A 13,578-nucleotide genomic window follows, 5' to 3' on the forward strand; every position below is an offset into this window, starting at 1 on the left:
AAGAGATCTAACTTTTTTTCTTTTTTCTTTTTCTTTTTTCTGTTTTTTCTTTTTTTTTTTTTTTTCCTGATGCTTAGATTAGTGACTAGCTAGGTAATTACTTGAAGTCTTAATTCACACAAAGCAGTGTGGATGTCAAAAAGAATTAGAGATCTGTCTTTGGGCTGCATTAATTGACTTAGTTCAAGAATAATTTTCCCATATCTGGTTATCTTAAAAATCCAGCATTAACCATAACTTTACTAACCAGGATGTGAGATGAGACTTCGTTGTTCTCACTGCAGATCTCGCTGTGCAGAATTCTGTGGCTGTGGATTTATCACAGAAAATGGTTAGTGGCTTCCTGACTTTTGTCACAAAGTCCCCCTGCTTTCCTCCCTTCCCTATATTTTCCTTTCTAGGAAGCAGCAGAGCAGCCACTTAGTTGTGCCACCTGAGATGGGGATGAGGGAAATGATGCTGCTTTAGAAATACATAAATAGTTAAATAAGTACATGAGCCCTCCCTAACTCCTCAGCAGCCAAAATCATTTATTATAGGGCTTTAAAGATGGTTCCACAAACAAATACTCTTTTATTCTGGCACCAGCAGAGACTGAAATGGGGGGCACAAACAAGTGGTTGGGGACAGGAACACCTAAAACTAGTTTTGTTGCCAAGGGCATCTTAACATCATAACAGCTTTAGAATAATAGTAGGAACAGAAATATCTGTGCTCTCTGCAGTGAGCTGGATCTATTTTCTCTTGTGTTTAGTTAATGTAAATTTAAAAATAGAAGCATGTACAAAACCCTCAGTGTTTGTCTCCGTTTGCCACTAATGAGAGAGAAGACACAATTTCATCACAATTCTTGCAGATTGGAGGCTTGAATCACAAAGTTATTTTTTCTCAGTCTTAATGTTTGTCAGGGTTTTTCTTTTGAATACCTAATAAAGACTGAAATAACTTTTTGTTTTGTTAAGGCTTTTGTGCTCTGCACCCATTCCAGGGTGGCCGCTGGTCGTATAAGAACTGTGAAGCATGAGCAAGTGACCATAACTGCTTGAATGTAAAATTTATTTCTGTAAAAGGTTGGAGCATCCAGTTGTTGTGACATTAAATATTCCATATTTTTGGCACCCACTGTGAAGATAGACTAAAACTTTTTATTAGGTATTATAGTCTATCAGTAGTCACAGTATTGTCAAATCTAGCAGGATTCTCTGGAAAAAAAAAAAAAAAAAAGGTTGACTTTGTTGTTGTTTTGTTTTGTTTGGGTTTTTTTAAGCGTTTCCTTGTGGAAGATTTACTACTTGACAGTGTAGATGCTTTAAGGATTCAATACATTTTCCTCAGAAACACAATTTTAATCCACAGACATTTATACTCAGGCTACATAAAAGGAGCGTTATTGACCAGTTAAAGCAATCAAATCATGACTTCTTTCTTCATCTATTCCATGAGGAAAAAGTGAGCTTCAAATGAAATGCTAGGTCATGCTTTGTAGAAATGCTGCTCTGTTTTGCTGTGTTTCACTTTGTGAAGGCTTCTGAAGGAACAGGAGATGAATTACACTCGGCATTTGAAATGAAACTGAATGTTCTCATCCACGTTGTGAGACTGAGTTCTCATGCAGAATTCATCCTTTCTGGCCATATTCCTGGATTCATGAGCCCTTATTATGATCTCTGGTTTCCAGCATGGCTCTAGTGAAGGCCAACTATGACCTCTTAGCCAACAGTGGTTCATGTGAAAATGTTTCTGTTGTTTCAGTGTAGACATTAGAGCACAAGAGATTAATAGGAGAAACTTCTACAGTTTCTTTTTACTCAGATTTTCTGCTCAAAATATCATATGAGAGCACAGTTTGACTCACAATCCATACAGAGTGAATGAAGACATTTAAAATTAATAGAACATAATGTAGTAATGTATTAGAATTAGTGAAGTAAAGACCAGAAACAGCAAAGTAAATGGCTACTGTTTTTTTCTGAAATGTGCCTTATGTAATGGCCATACTCTCTGTCCAACTCAGTATCTAATGAATTTAGTCAAAGACACCTATATTAGTAGCAGTAAAACACTGGGGCATATTCAGAGTGATACTTCTTTCCCCAGGTTCTGGTATTCAGTGTTTTCTGACCTAAAGAATTCATGAGTAGTGTCACGAGTGCTACTCCCTGGTGAGCGTTTCCCTCTGAATTTGTCTACATTGGCATCTGATACAGCTAGAGCAGTAAGTTCCACAAGATTATTTTTAAGGATATGAAGAGTACTCCCTTTATTATTTTATTTACTGAAAAAAATAGTTTCATGTGATGCCCCTAATTTTTTTGCATTATGAAACAGTGAGCAATTATTCCCTATCCATCTTCACCTTGCCAGTCATGATTCTCTGTCCTTACACAACCTCTGTCCTCAGGCATGCCTTTTCCAGACCAGGGCATTCCCATCATTTTAGTCTATTCCATTACAGCAGCCATTATGTACTTTTAATAAGTATCATTTCCCTTCTCCATACATTTCTATCTGTACCATATCTGTTCTGAGAAGCACTAACCCTGGTTCCAAAAGCTACATTGACATTTCACAATTTTACAATACTCATCCCTTTCCTGTTTTTGCACTTGACTTGCTCAGCTCTTGTATAAGTGCTGTTGGGTTGTAGTAATTTTTTATGATTCATTTTATTGATTATTTTCCAAAGCCTCTTTTACTAATGCTTTCACTGAGACAGCTACTTATTTAATGCCAGGAAAAACCCAACCAAAACCAAAACAGTGGCTTGGATGTTGCTCAAGCTCCTTGGTAGAGTGATGCAAAGAATTAATTTAATTGCTTATTTTATTTTTTCTCTTCTAGCCTTATGTTCTTTGAACATTTCTTTTACATGCTGATGATCTTTTGGCCCTGCAGGCTCCCTGGTATTGGATATTCTTTTTGTTAAGGTTTTTATGTCTCAAGAGATTCTTTGGTCTGACTTACAATTTTGCATTTAACTTGTTAAAATTTATGCTCGTCTCTGTTTCCTTCAGCTGGACACAGCTTTCACTTTTTAAAGAATACTTTTTAAAAATTATTTCTGCCAGTTTCTGATTGTTAAAAAAAACAGATTTCTTTTGGTCCTTTGCAGATGTGTCATATATAGTCAAGTTAATTTTCTAACTTAATGTTTTACATAGTTTAAATCCTGCTTAAAAAGACTTCAACCTTTTAACTGCTCCATTTACTTTTAGTTTACTAACTTAAATACTTATATGTAGTTCATCTTTTTGAAGTGAATGTTACTGAGTGGATGTTTCGATTTATTAAGCTTACTTACCTTTATTCTTTAAAGCACCATGGTATCACCTCCTATATCATTCTTATATTTCTATACCTGAATGTATTCTAGTAATTATCTTTTTTTAACACAATTTCCAAGTTGCCAAGTGTCCTCATTTGTAATTACCCATTTAATTTTCATTATTTTTAAACACCTGGCTGCTATCTATACTATATATTTTTTCTTAATACCTATCAATTCAGAGTTGTCATGTTGAAAATGTACTTTTCCTTAAAAAAAAAGAAAAAAAGGAAAAAAAAGTTGATATTTTTACAAAGAAAAGAGATTGTTGCCTGTGATAGGTAAATGTGCATGTTTTTCCCTTTCCACTGAGACATTGAAAACTCATTGAGAATCAGTGCTCTAATATCTCCTTTTCAGATAATTTGTGATACTTTTTGCTCACAGAAGCAGTTAAAGTTCCTTAAAATCCAAACAGATTCACTATCCTTTTCCATCTGTTTTTGCTTTGTGCTGGAGACCTAGATCCCACAGCTGTGTTTCTAATTTTACTTCTGTTACCATTAATGTGCGCTAAAAGAAATACAAATTCCTGCTCAAAGGAAATGCAAATTGAGTACACGTAAATATCCTGACCTGTACACATCAAGAGCTAAGGGAAAAGCCTAGTTTCTGGTTTTATTTTGGGTGTGGGGTTTTTTTTTGTTTTTGGGGGGTTTTCTTTTTTTTTTCTTTTTTTTTTTTTTTTTTTAATATGTGTTGTCCAATCAGTTGCTTCAATAGCATTAAGCTAAAACTACAGCAAACAGGAGTTTTGGGGAAGATATGAGACTAATATGAAGTAAGGTATAACTCCATAGGCATGAATTCCTTTCTGCAGATGTAGACATAGATAGAGCAAGGGATCTTTGAAAAATAAATCTATATAGCTGTAATAAAATAATCTAGTACTAAATAAGTATGCAAATCCAGACTTAGTTTCTGAATTGTTTCAATGCCAAAAGAAGCTCTTGACACATTTTTGGCTTTTAGTCTTCCTCCTTTATATCCTGTGAAAATTAGTGAGATCAATTATCCAAACCAAGCCAAGTAGTCTGCCCCATTGTTGCTGTATTTTCTTTCTGTATCTCATAAACAGCCAAAACTCACAAAATTTGGCCACACAGACAACCTGTATAGTATATTTAGGCTGGTTTGATAAAACCAGTCTTAAGTGCAGTGAACTGAGTTATAGAAATATATATTTATTGATCTTTTTGGTTATTTTCAGTGAACTCATCCAAAGGTAAAGTTTTGCCTTCATTAGCTGAAAGAAACTATATATAGCATCTCTTATATTTTGGAACAGCAGTGGAATTTTTCCTCTTTTTTTTTTTCCAAGAAAGAAATTAATTTCTATTTCTAATAGAAATGTCATTTCTGTTCACTTTGTTATAAGTTGAAAATCTTTTAAGAATTTTCTTTGTAATTGAGTGGGGTTTTTTTGCTTTAGATTGTCACTATTTTATGAACTCAGTGGTAACATTCTCAACCTAGAAGAAACAAATAACAAAATGTTAGCTTCCTTCTATGATCATTCCCTCATATCGTATATGTTGCATATAAAAAAGAACTTTCTCAACAGTTTGAAATTTCAAATTTGTATGAATCAACACAATATTTTCTTTTCCAGATAACTAAAAACACATTATAAAAGCTTGAAAGGTGTGATTTATGGTGTTTTGGGTTTTGTTTTTTTCAGTGGAGATATTTTCTAAGAGTTAATTTTTGGCAATTTGTATATTAAGGAGAAGCTGTACAAATTTTTTTTTTTATAATTTTCCCCAGAACTTTAAGGAAGTCATCTTTCTAGTCACAACTTTTAAGTGTCAGCACTAACATTGTTTAAATCATCTACACCAGTTGAAATATAAAATATTTATATTTATGCACTTTTAAAGTGAAGTTAGGCAAATATCTATGAAAATTAGTACGGTGATGCCTTTTTTTTTTTTGAAAAAGTTTTTAATCTTATTGTTTTCATCTTATCATTTTCATCTTACTGTTTTCTGATCTGTTTTTGATCACCTTCATTAATCTGTTTTTATCACAAACACATTGCTAAGGGTGCATCTGCTGTAGCATTTCATTTGGAGTAGAAGGGCCTTTCTTGGTCCCTACTTACGCTTCAGTTTGCATTACAAAGCCATCGTGGAGGGCTCTGACTAGATTTATTTTAAGTTAATATTTCTCCGAAGTGTGGGGTGTACCTAATGTACTCCAATCTATAAGGGCACTTCATCATTGGAACAAGAGACAAATCCCAAGTGAAATGCATGTTACGTGGACACTGAGTCCTCAGCACCATCTACAAATCCATTGTATCGCTTCACTTGATGATGTAGATACAACCTTTAGAACAGGATCCAGATTTCTGTGGCAAAATTTATATTTCTGTGGCAGTAGACAGAAACAAAGACCAGTTTCTAAAAGAAGTATAATTAAGTAATTTCTACATAGCTTATAAGGGACTGTGTTTATGAACAGTTGAATTTTCCGTTAAAACTCTACTGAATTAAATTCTTTGTGACATGCCTACTTTCCCCAGAAAATGTCACTTTTTCCATTGTAGCTCTTTCAGTGAAAATCCTAAAATCTGTGACAACCGTACATATGCTACACTGTAGCAGAAGATATTTACATACAGGCCCAGGCTCTCTTAATTCCTATCCATACATAAATCCTGGGCACAAACCCTCAGATTGTTTCTGATAACTCATGCGATCTGCATGTTGTGGGATTTTAATTATGTTAATATTTTACAAGTATGTTGATTTCACGCTTCGAAAGAAAAATAATAAGGAACATCTGGAAATTGGGAAGAACGATGTTTGTTTCACTGGGGAGGTCTGGCTGAAGAGGTATTAATTTGTAAGCAGTATACAACCAACATAAACAAGACTTACACACTATAGTATGGTTAGCATTTGTCCTGAAGAACAGCATTCTCCCTAAGTACGTTTGTTTTCAGCATTGACAGCTAAGAACTTAAAAAACAACTGCTTGGCAGGTGGATTTTAATTCCTGTTGCAAATATGTTTGCAATTGATTTTTACTCTGTAAGTTTACACTTACTGCATAAAAAATTTTAAATTAATAATTATCTAAAGATAATGCTAATATTCTTAATCTGAAGGAAAAATGAGAAAATAAAAAGTAATTAATGGTATTTTACAGACAAAACAGGAAGGTTTAGACCATACGGTCATAAATCAGAACATTGAAAATCTTGCAGTAGTATAAATTGTGTAATTTTATTCAATTAGAAGACATTAAAAAAATCTTAAGCATATAATGAAATCAATTTTTATTTATACATTTAAAAGCAAGTTCATAAAGCACTTCCTTTTTCCTTATCTCTGCTGGAGAAGGAACGTAGCATAATAGGTTTTGATCCTATTAAAATTGTCAGAAAGGTTATCAGTCGTGTCACTGGAAACAGCTTTAGCCATCTATAGGATTCTGTTTGAGGTTAAAGTATTTTATATATATAACTAATGAATGAATACCAATTTTCTCCATGAAATACAGTAAGAGGAATGAAGTACTGTGAGCTGTCACTCACATCTATTTTATTCTATGTGTTATTACTGATATTTTTTCAGGTTGGTATTGTTAAGGGAGATTCATGACTGGTCACTCATCCTTGTACTTAACTTTAGCCATTAGTAATGAAAACTTTCTCAATCAATTCACAAATTACGTTTTTTCTGATGCTGCTGATATAGTGTTATGAATTTCTGGCAACGTTAAGCTTATGAAGCCCTAAGCTAATTGACTTTTTCAATTTCACAATTGAAGTAATACTGTGCCAATTTTCTTGGAACATTATTTTATAGACATTCTTGCACAAAATTGTCCCATATGAGTTGTTTGTCATCTGTTAATAAAACCAGAGCAAACAAACAACAAACCTTAAGTAAAAGAAATCTATGATATCCTTCACACAGAAGTTAACATGCAAGAACACCATGGAAACTTACATTCAGAATCACACTTTTAATGACACTGTTCTGTAACAAAGAAAGAAAAATCTGCAGAAATTGTTATAGAAAAAATATGCCAATGTACATTGCCTGCTGCATACCTTTTCTTGTCTCCAAATCAAACATGCCAGGGGTTTTCTTTCACGGAAGACTTTCTACACATTCACCGTGATTACAGTGCGTGTAACAAAGTTTTACAAACAGTATTTCCAGCAGAAATAAAAACTGAGGGTGCAGACATTTAATATTTCATCTGGCAAAAATGTGGTTGCCAACTTTTTTGGGGGGTTGAATTTAAGTGATATAGTCTGCCAAAACAGAGTTTGTAACACAGGCAGGCTTAAGATTTTTGATGATTTTTGGTAATATCTACAAAGCAATGATGATTAACAGCAAATGTGAGAATCAGATTATTTGATTTGTTTTCCTATAAAAAATATCCCATCAATGTATTTTTATTTTGTCCTTTTTCCTCTTATGTTTGTTTTATGTTCCCAATAAGCACTTACAGCTATTCTTCTTCTTTTAACAGGAGATTTTCAAATGTGCCTTGCATCAGATAATAGCAGTCCATCACTACATATCTTTGTACATTTTAAATTGTAAATTAATATAAAACCTATTACTGTAGTATGTTTTTAAACGCTAGGTCACGAAATATTCTAAACAGTTAAGAAGTAGCATTTCAGCTCTGGCTTTTCAAGTGAAATGCCAAATTTTAGAGTTAGGTCCATTGACTTTCCCTTGAGGGGCCTAGGTGGTTCAGATCTGGTTCCAAAATACGCTGACCGAGGAGTGGTCGTAAGGGCTCAATGTGGAAAATTGTAGCATAAGGATATTGCTGCTCTCTCTATTGAATTGGTTATTCAGAAATGTAGCTTAGTAACCTCTAGTTGGAGAAGGGACTTAAAATCGTTTCAAAAAAACCCATCAGCATTGTCTCTTTAAAAAAAATGTTGATAGATAGCTTTTCTGTTATAATATCCTGAAGAAAATATTTGTTTGAAGATCCAGACATGGATCTCCTATATCGTAAGTGTGCCATCATCTACACAATCAAGTATAAGGAGAGGAAAGGACAGTTCCTATATTTTATTCTTGCATAATTATAAGCAAGAAAAAGGTGTAGTTCTGTCCATAGAGTTGTTGCATTGTGGAAACTGGAATGGGACTTGATGGTGTGTCTTGCCCATGTCCAATAACTCAGTAGGATCAAGTATTCCGAAGAATTCCCAGATGTTTCTCTAACTTGTTTAGAACAGTCTTTTAGTCACTGTATTTTAGTATTTTAAGATCAGTTTGTTTCTTGTAGGACTGGCAGGTTTGCAGGATTTTTTAGGTCACAAGTCTGGATTTATGCATTCATTACATCCAAGTTTGTCTTTTGGCATCTACCTACTTACTTGGATCTGCTTTTAATGATATTTAAAAAACAAAGAAATCCCCCGCAAAAAAAAAAAAAAAAAAAACCAAAACAAAAAAACCAAAAAATCCCACAACCACCACAAAACTAAAAAAAACTTTATGTCTGTCTTCTCTTTTTTTTACTTATTTTTGGGTGTTTTCTTTGTTTGTTGTAGTGTGATGTTACCTTTTATGTGCTATGCCTTCCAGCTTGTTTTTGAAAGATACATGAGAAGATTTGTAAAGGTGAGGCAGTGTCAGAAATGACATTTAAATTTTTGATGTCTGAAGAATTTATAAACAATGTTATTTACCTACAGGAAAATGTTACAGGGTTATCACTGACTTCAGTTGAGAATGCACAGGGTGCACAATGGTGCTCTTCAGCAGCTCTAAAATGGCAGGCTAGTCAGTGTAGAGAGAAACTTCTGCATGTTTGCATTCTATCTTTTTGATATTGTTGACTGCAGTCTTGTCAAATTTTGCAAAAGGTAAGATTTAGCCCAAGAATGCATTTGAAGAAAAAGATAAATGCAGAAAATGGGATCTTGTTACTTTTAAGTTGTCATTGACAGAAAACTCAGCCACCATTTTTGTCAGGAGTTATGCTGCAAATCTTGAGTAAAGCCTGAAGTTCTCATTTCATTTTAATGTCCCTTCAAGACTTTCGCCAAGAGCAGAGAGGTGACTGCTTGGGTGACTCATAAACATAAGATACCTTATGGGTTGTAAGACTGAGAAGTGCATCTAGCTCAGTTGTTTTTCTCCATCAGTGCCTATCAGCTGACATGCAGTGAACAGTAAAAGCAAAACAAGCGTATACAATATTTTTCACAACTGGTGTCCCATCATCCAATGATTTCTCACTCATGAGCTTTCCTAAGTTTTTCATGGTTTCTCTGTTTGCTAACACCTAACAGATCCCTCCTCCAGAGCCTGTCCAGCCTTCCTTTGAATCCACTGCTGAATTTTTTGCGACTTCAATACTCTTTGCCAAAAATACTTCTATGGCTTCCTACCCACTGCAAGACAAACCCCCTCCTGTGACTGGTTTGTATCTGGATCTTGCTGTCTTCATCTCCTACACTCAGTTCCTCTACTAGAATAGTTGGTGAATAGTTTAACCACAGCTCTCTCACACCATGCGGCTTTTGATCTCAGAGATCTGTACTTTAGCCACCTATTCTCCCGGCCACGCCATCCCTTCTCCAGGCTGAAGAGGCCTTGTTGCTCCTCTGACAGCAACTGTTTTATACCTTTGGGATAGCTCCTGTTTCCCTCTCTGACCCTTCCTATTCTCCCTCTTGGAGATGAATGAAAGATGGGATGAGCTCACATGTGGGTGAACCATGGTCTTAGTAGTATAAAAACACTCTCTGTTTTTCTCTGTTGCTTTCCTAATCATTCCTAGCACTCGATTTGCTTTTCTGACTGAGCTGATGTTTTTAGGGAACTCTCTGTACTGATGCTGAGGCTTAAAGCCCCTAATTTCCTAAAACAGGTGGGCCTGGTTACCTGGCTTGTGTTAACAGATGTGTTTCTGTGCTGAATTTTGGCATACTATTGCCATTGCAGCATTGCCAGTATTATTGCCATGTCAGTGCCTGATTGCTCAGAAGTGCCTGGTGCGCATCATCACAGTCTGCCCTCATCCCAGTTACCTCCAGCACCAACGTCTCATCACCAGTTGCCTCACTGCTTGCCCTCTTAGGAGGCCCCCAGGGGATATGGTGAGCAGCACTGGACCCAGGGAAGGCTCTTGCAGAGCTTTGCTGCTGGCCCTCCTCCATCACGAGGTCTGAATGTGTGCTCCCACCCCTATTTCCCATCTTTTACTCAACTATTTACCCATTCCATGATATTCCTTCTTATGTCAGGGTTGCCTTGTGTGCTGGTTTTGGCTGCGGTAGAGTTAATTTTCTTCATAGTAGCTAACATCCAATGTATTTTGGAAATCAAAATATGTATTCAAAATTTAGATTAATATAGACAATTACATAAATTGCCTTAATATTTTAGCTCATATAAGTTATTTTCTCTCTCTGTTATACTGTGAAGGACCAGTATATGCTCTTTAGTCATGCACCTCACTTCTGAAATACAACTTCTTTGGTTGGTGACATGTTTTCTGACAGAGAGACATTAATGACATGAGCTATATACTTATATCAAAGTTCAAACTTCCTATCTCAATTTACACTGAAAAAAGATTACATTTCAGATAAATCTTTCTATTCTTTTTCATGAAAATTGGTTGCTACTTTCATCGTCTAAGATCAATGAATTAAATATGGGTTCAGGATAAATTTTGTGCCTTTAACTGAAAGATCTTCATCTGTTGCATGAGAAATTAATGCAAATTCAGTGTCTCAGGTAAAGATAGAAACAATAAATCTATGACTTAGATATTCTTATTTTCTCTAAGTGAGGGTATAATGAATTAATTTTCCACTATAACATGTTAGTGATTGGAAGGGAGGTTATTTCTGTTCAACAATAGCCATATTGCTAAAAATTATTTTACAAATTTCACTGATGATACATATATATAGTTTCTGATGTTATATTAACTTACTTTCATTAAACTGTTCTTCCAAAACTCAGAGTTTTTAAATTTAGCCTCCCAGCTTTTGGAGCATACAAATTTGCTAATGAAATGCCTGCTTGGTCCATAGCAAAGTATAGCTATAGGTAAATATGTAAAGAGTTCTTTAAGATAAATCCCCTGAAATACACAATGCAGAACCTATTTTATTCTGTTTTATATCTGCAAAAGCGTTTGTGATTATGTTAAGAAAATGGTGCCCTTAGGTTGTAAGTTTTGGGAGGGTTTTTTTGAGAAAAAAGTGTGACTTTATACTAAACACTTAAATGCTGAAACAATGTAAAAATAATAAAAGAGATAATCATAGATGTCACCACTGAATACAGGAGTACATTGTAGAGAATTTGAGATTCAGGATGGATAACCTCATCTGAAGAAAATATGGAGATAGGAGTCACTTGGCTTGGCTCTCTTGGAATTCAGGACATTTCTTCCTTGTTAGCTCAGAAATTAATTCAGCAAATTTTGCAATAGTTTTCTTAAGTCAACTCCTCAAAAAATGCATTTGTCTTTGTAGAAGTGTTTACATGATCAGGGGTCTGGAATAGAAGAAAAGAAGAGAGAAAAACCATTCTACAGATAGAGGAAGCAATAATAGAATAAGACACCAGGGGGGTGGCAGGGTAGCTGAGTAGGTGTTTATATATTGGTCTATTGTGTAGTCTTTTTCTCCAAATAAAAAAGAGAAGATTCTTCCCTCCTAAACTGAAATGATTTAGAGAAGGGAAATAATATACAGGAATATACATATTCAGCCAGCTGGTTATTTTTATTTAATTTAATTAATCCTTGCCTGCCCCCACGAATTTACTATTGCAATTGAAAATTCAAATTAAGGTGTTGAAGCCTACATATTAGAACGCATTTTATACATAAATAGGATAATCGTTACAGAACGCTTGAAAGACGGGAATTTTGTCCCTATTTGTAGTGCTCAGTGAAGCATAAGCAGCAGCAGTAATGCTCTCAAGAAAGATAAAAAGAATAAAAACCCGTGTACCTTTAAAATAATTGGCTTTGTGTTTGTGCATGCACAGCAGCCAAGGACTTAATGAAAACGTTAAAACCCTTCATTCATACAGTCTCATGGAGTGTAAACAACCAGGTAGAAGACTTTGACAGACTGCCTCATTATAGTGGTGCCTGTGCCATTTAATCACAAAGCAAACGGCAAGCCAGTGGCCTCTTACAATGTAGAATGTAATTTTTCTATTTGGAACCTGTTTTGCACAAGCCAAACTCAATTGCTTCAAGAGAAAGCCGAGACACCTATTCCAACCTACTTCCGTTGACTTGCACACATTTCTTCACAACTTGGGGTGGATGTGCCTGGTTGATATTCCGAGCTGTCAAAATATTAACGTACATCACTAAATTTATTTACAAAAAACAAATTAGCTTTGACTATGAAAGTTCTTCATCATTTCTCTCTTTTTCTTTCTGTCATAATGGGCATTAACAAAACCCTGCATCCCTGGTGCAGCTGTTGTGATTTCTTTGTTATTTTCTAGACTTCTGTATTTTTCTAAAATACATGCCAAAATTCAGGTGAAAATATGTTAGAATTGGATGCAAATTAAAATTATATATTAAAAATATTTTGTTCCTAATTTCTCACAAAGTGTATTATCATCTATATTTTAAGTATGAAGTCTATTCGATGATGTTAGTCAAATCCATATGAAATGCTGTCATATCATAGACTTAAGTTTTTTCTTTTCAGTCTTCATTTAAAAATATGTTATTAGCAATATTTGAATATTTGCCAGCTACTAAATAATTTGTTTTTTCTTAATCATGAAAGTGCTCTATCTTAATTATAACACTGCAATTTAATCTTACCAGTATGATTAAACTTTAAGAAAATATGTAATTAAACCTTCCCTGATGTGATTCAATTTATAATATAATATTCAGCAAATAGAGCCTTTCTCTTTGAGTTCTGCACAATTTGTATTAGCAGTATGAGTCAGTGTCTTTTATACATTGTGTTCTATTGTTGCTTTTTTTAAGATGTAAGTACTGGGCTACAAAGACTACAGAGCCTGTTGAACGTAATTTTGTACAAATACATACAGGTTTTCGGACCAAGAGTGGAATTCTATCCTATGAAGAACTGTAGCAAAAGTCTGTGCAAGGACTTCTATCCCAAATAGCTTGTCAAAGTCAGGCCGAAAACTCTTATTATTTAACAGAAGGAACCCAGTGTCAGCTTTCTGCACAGAGCTGGATTGTGCCCTACAATTACAGCAAGTTGAAGCACGAATTATTGCAGTCAT

The 13,578-nt window shown here is 34.7% G+C and overlaps 1 protein-coding gene across 1 annotated transcript in view; it reads left to right on the top strand.

Moving 5' to 3' along the window:
* Nucleotides 1–13,578, top strand: part of DOK6 (docking protein 6) — a 254,769-nt gene that overhangs the window by 61,704 nt on the left and 179,487 nt on the right. The window lies entirely within an intron of this gene.

This window comes from Balearica regulorum, chromosome 2 (assembly GCF_011004875.1).
Source record: "Balearica regulorum gibbericeps isolate bBalReg1 chromosome 2, bBalReg1.pri, whole genome shotgun sequence".
Lineage (NCBI taxonomy): Eukaryota > Metazoa > Chordata > Aves > Gruiformes > Gruidae > Balearica > Balearica regulorum.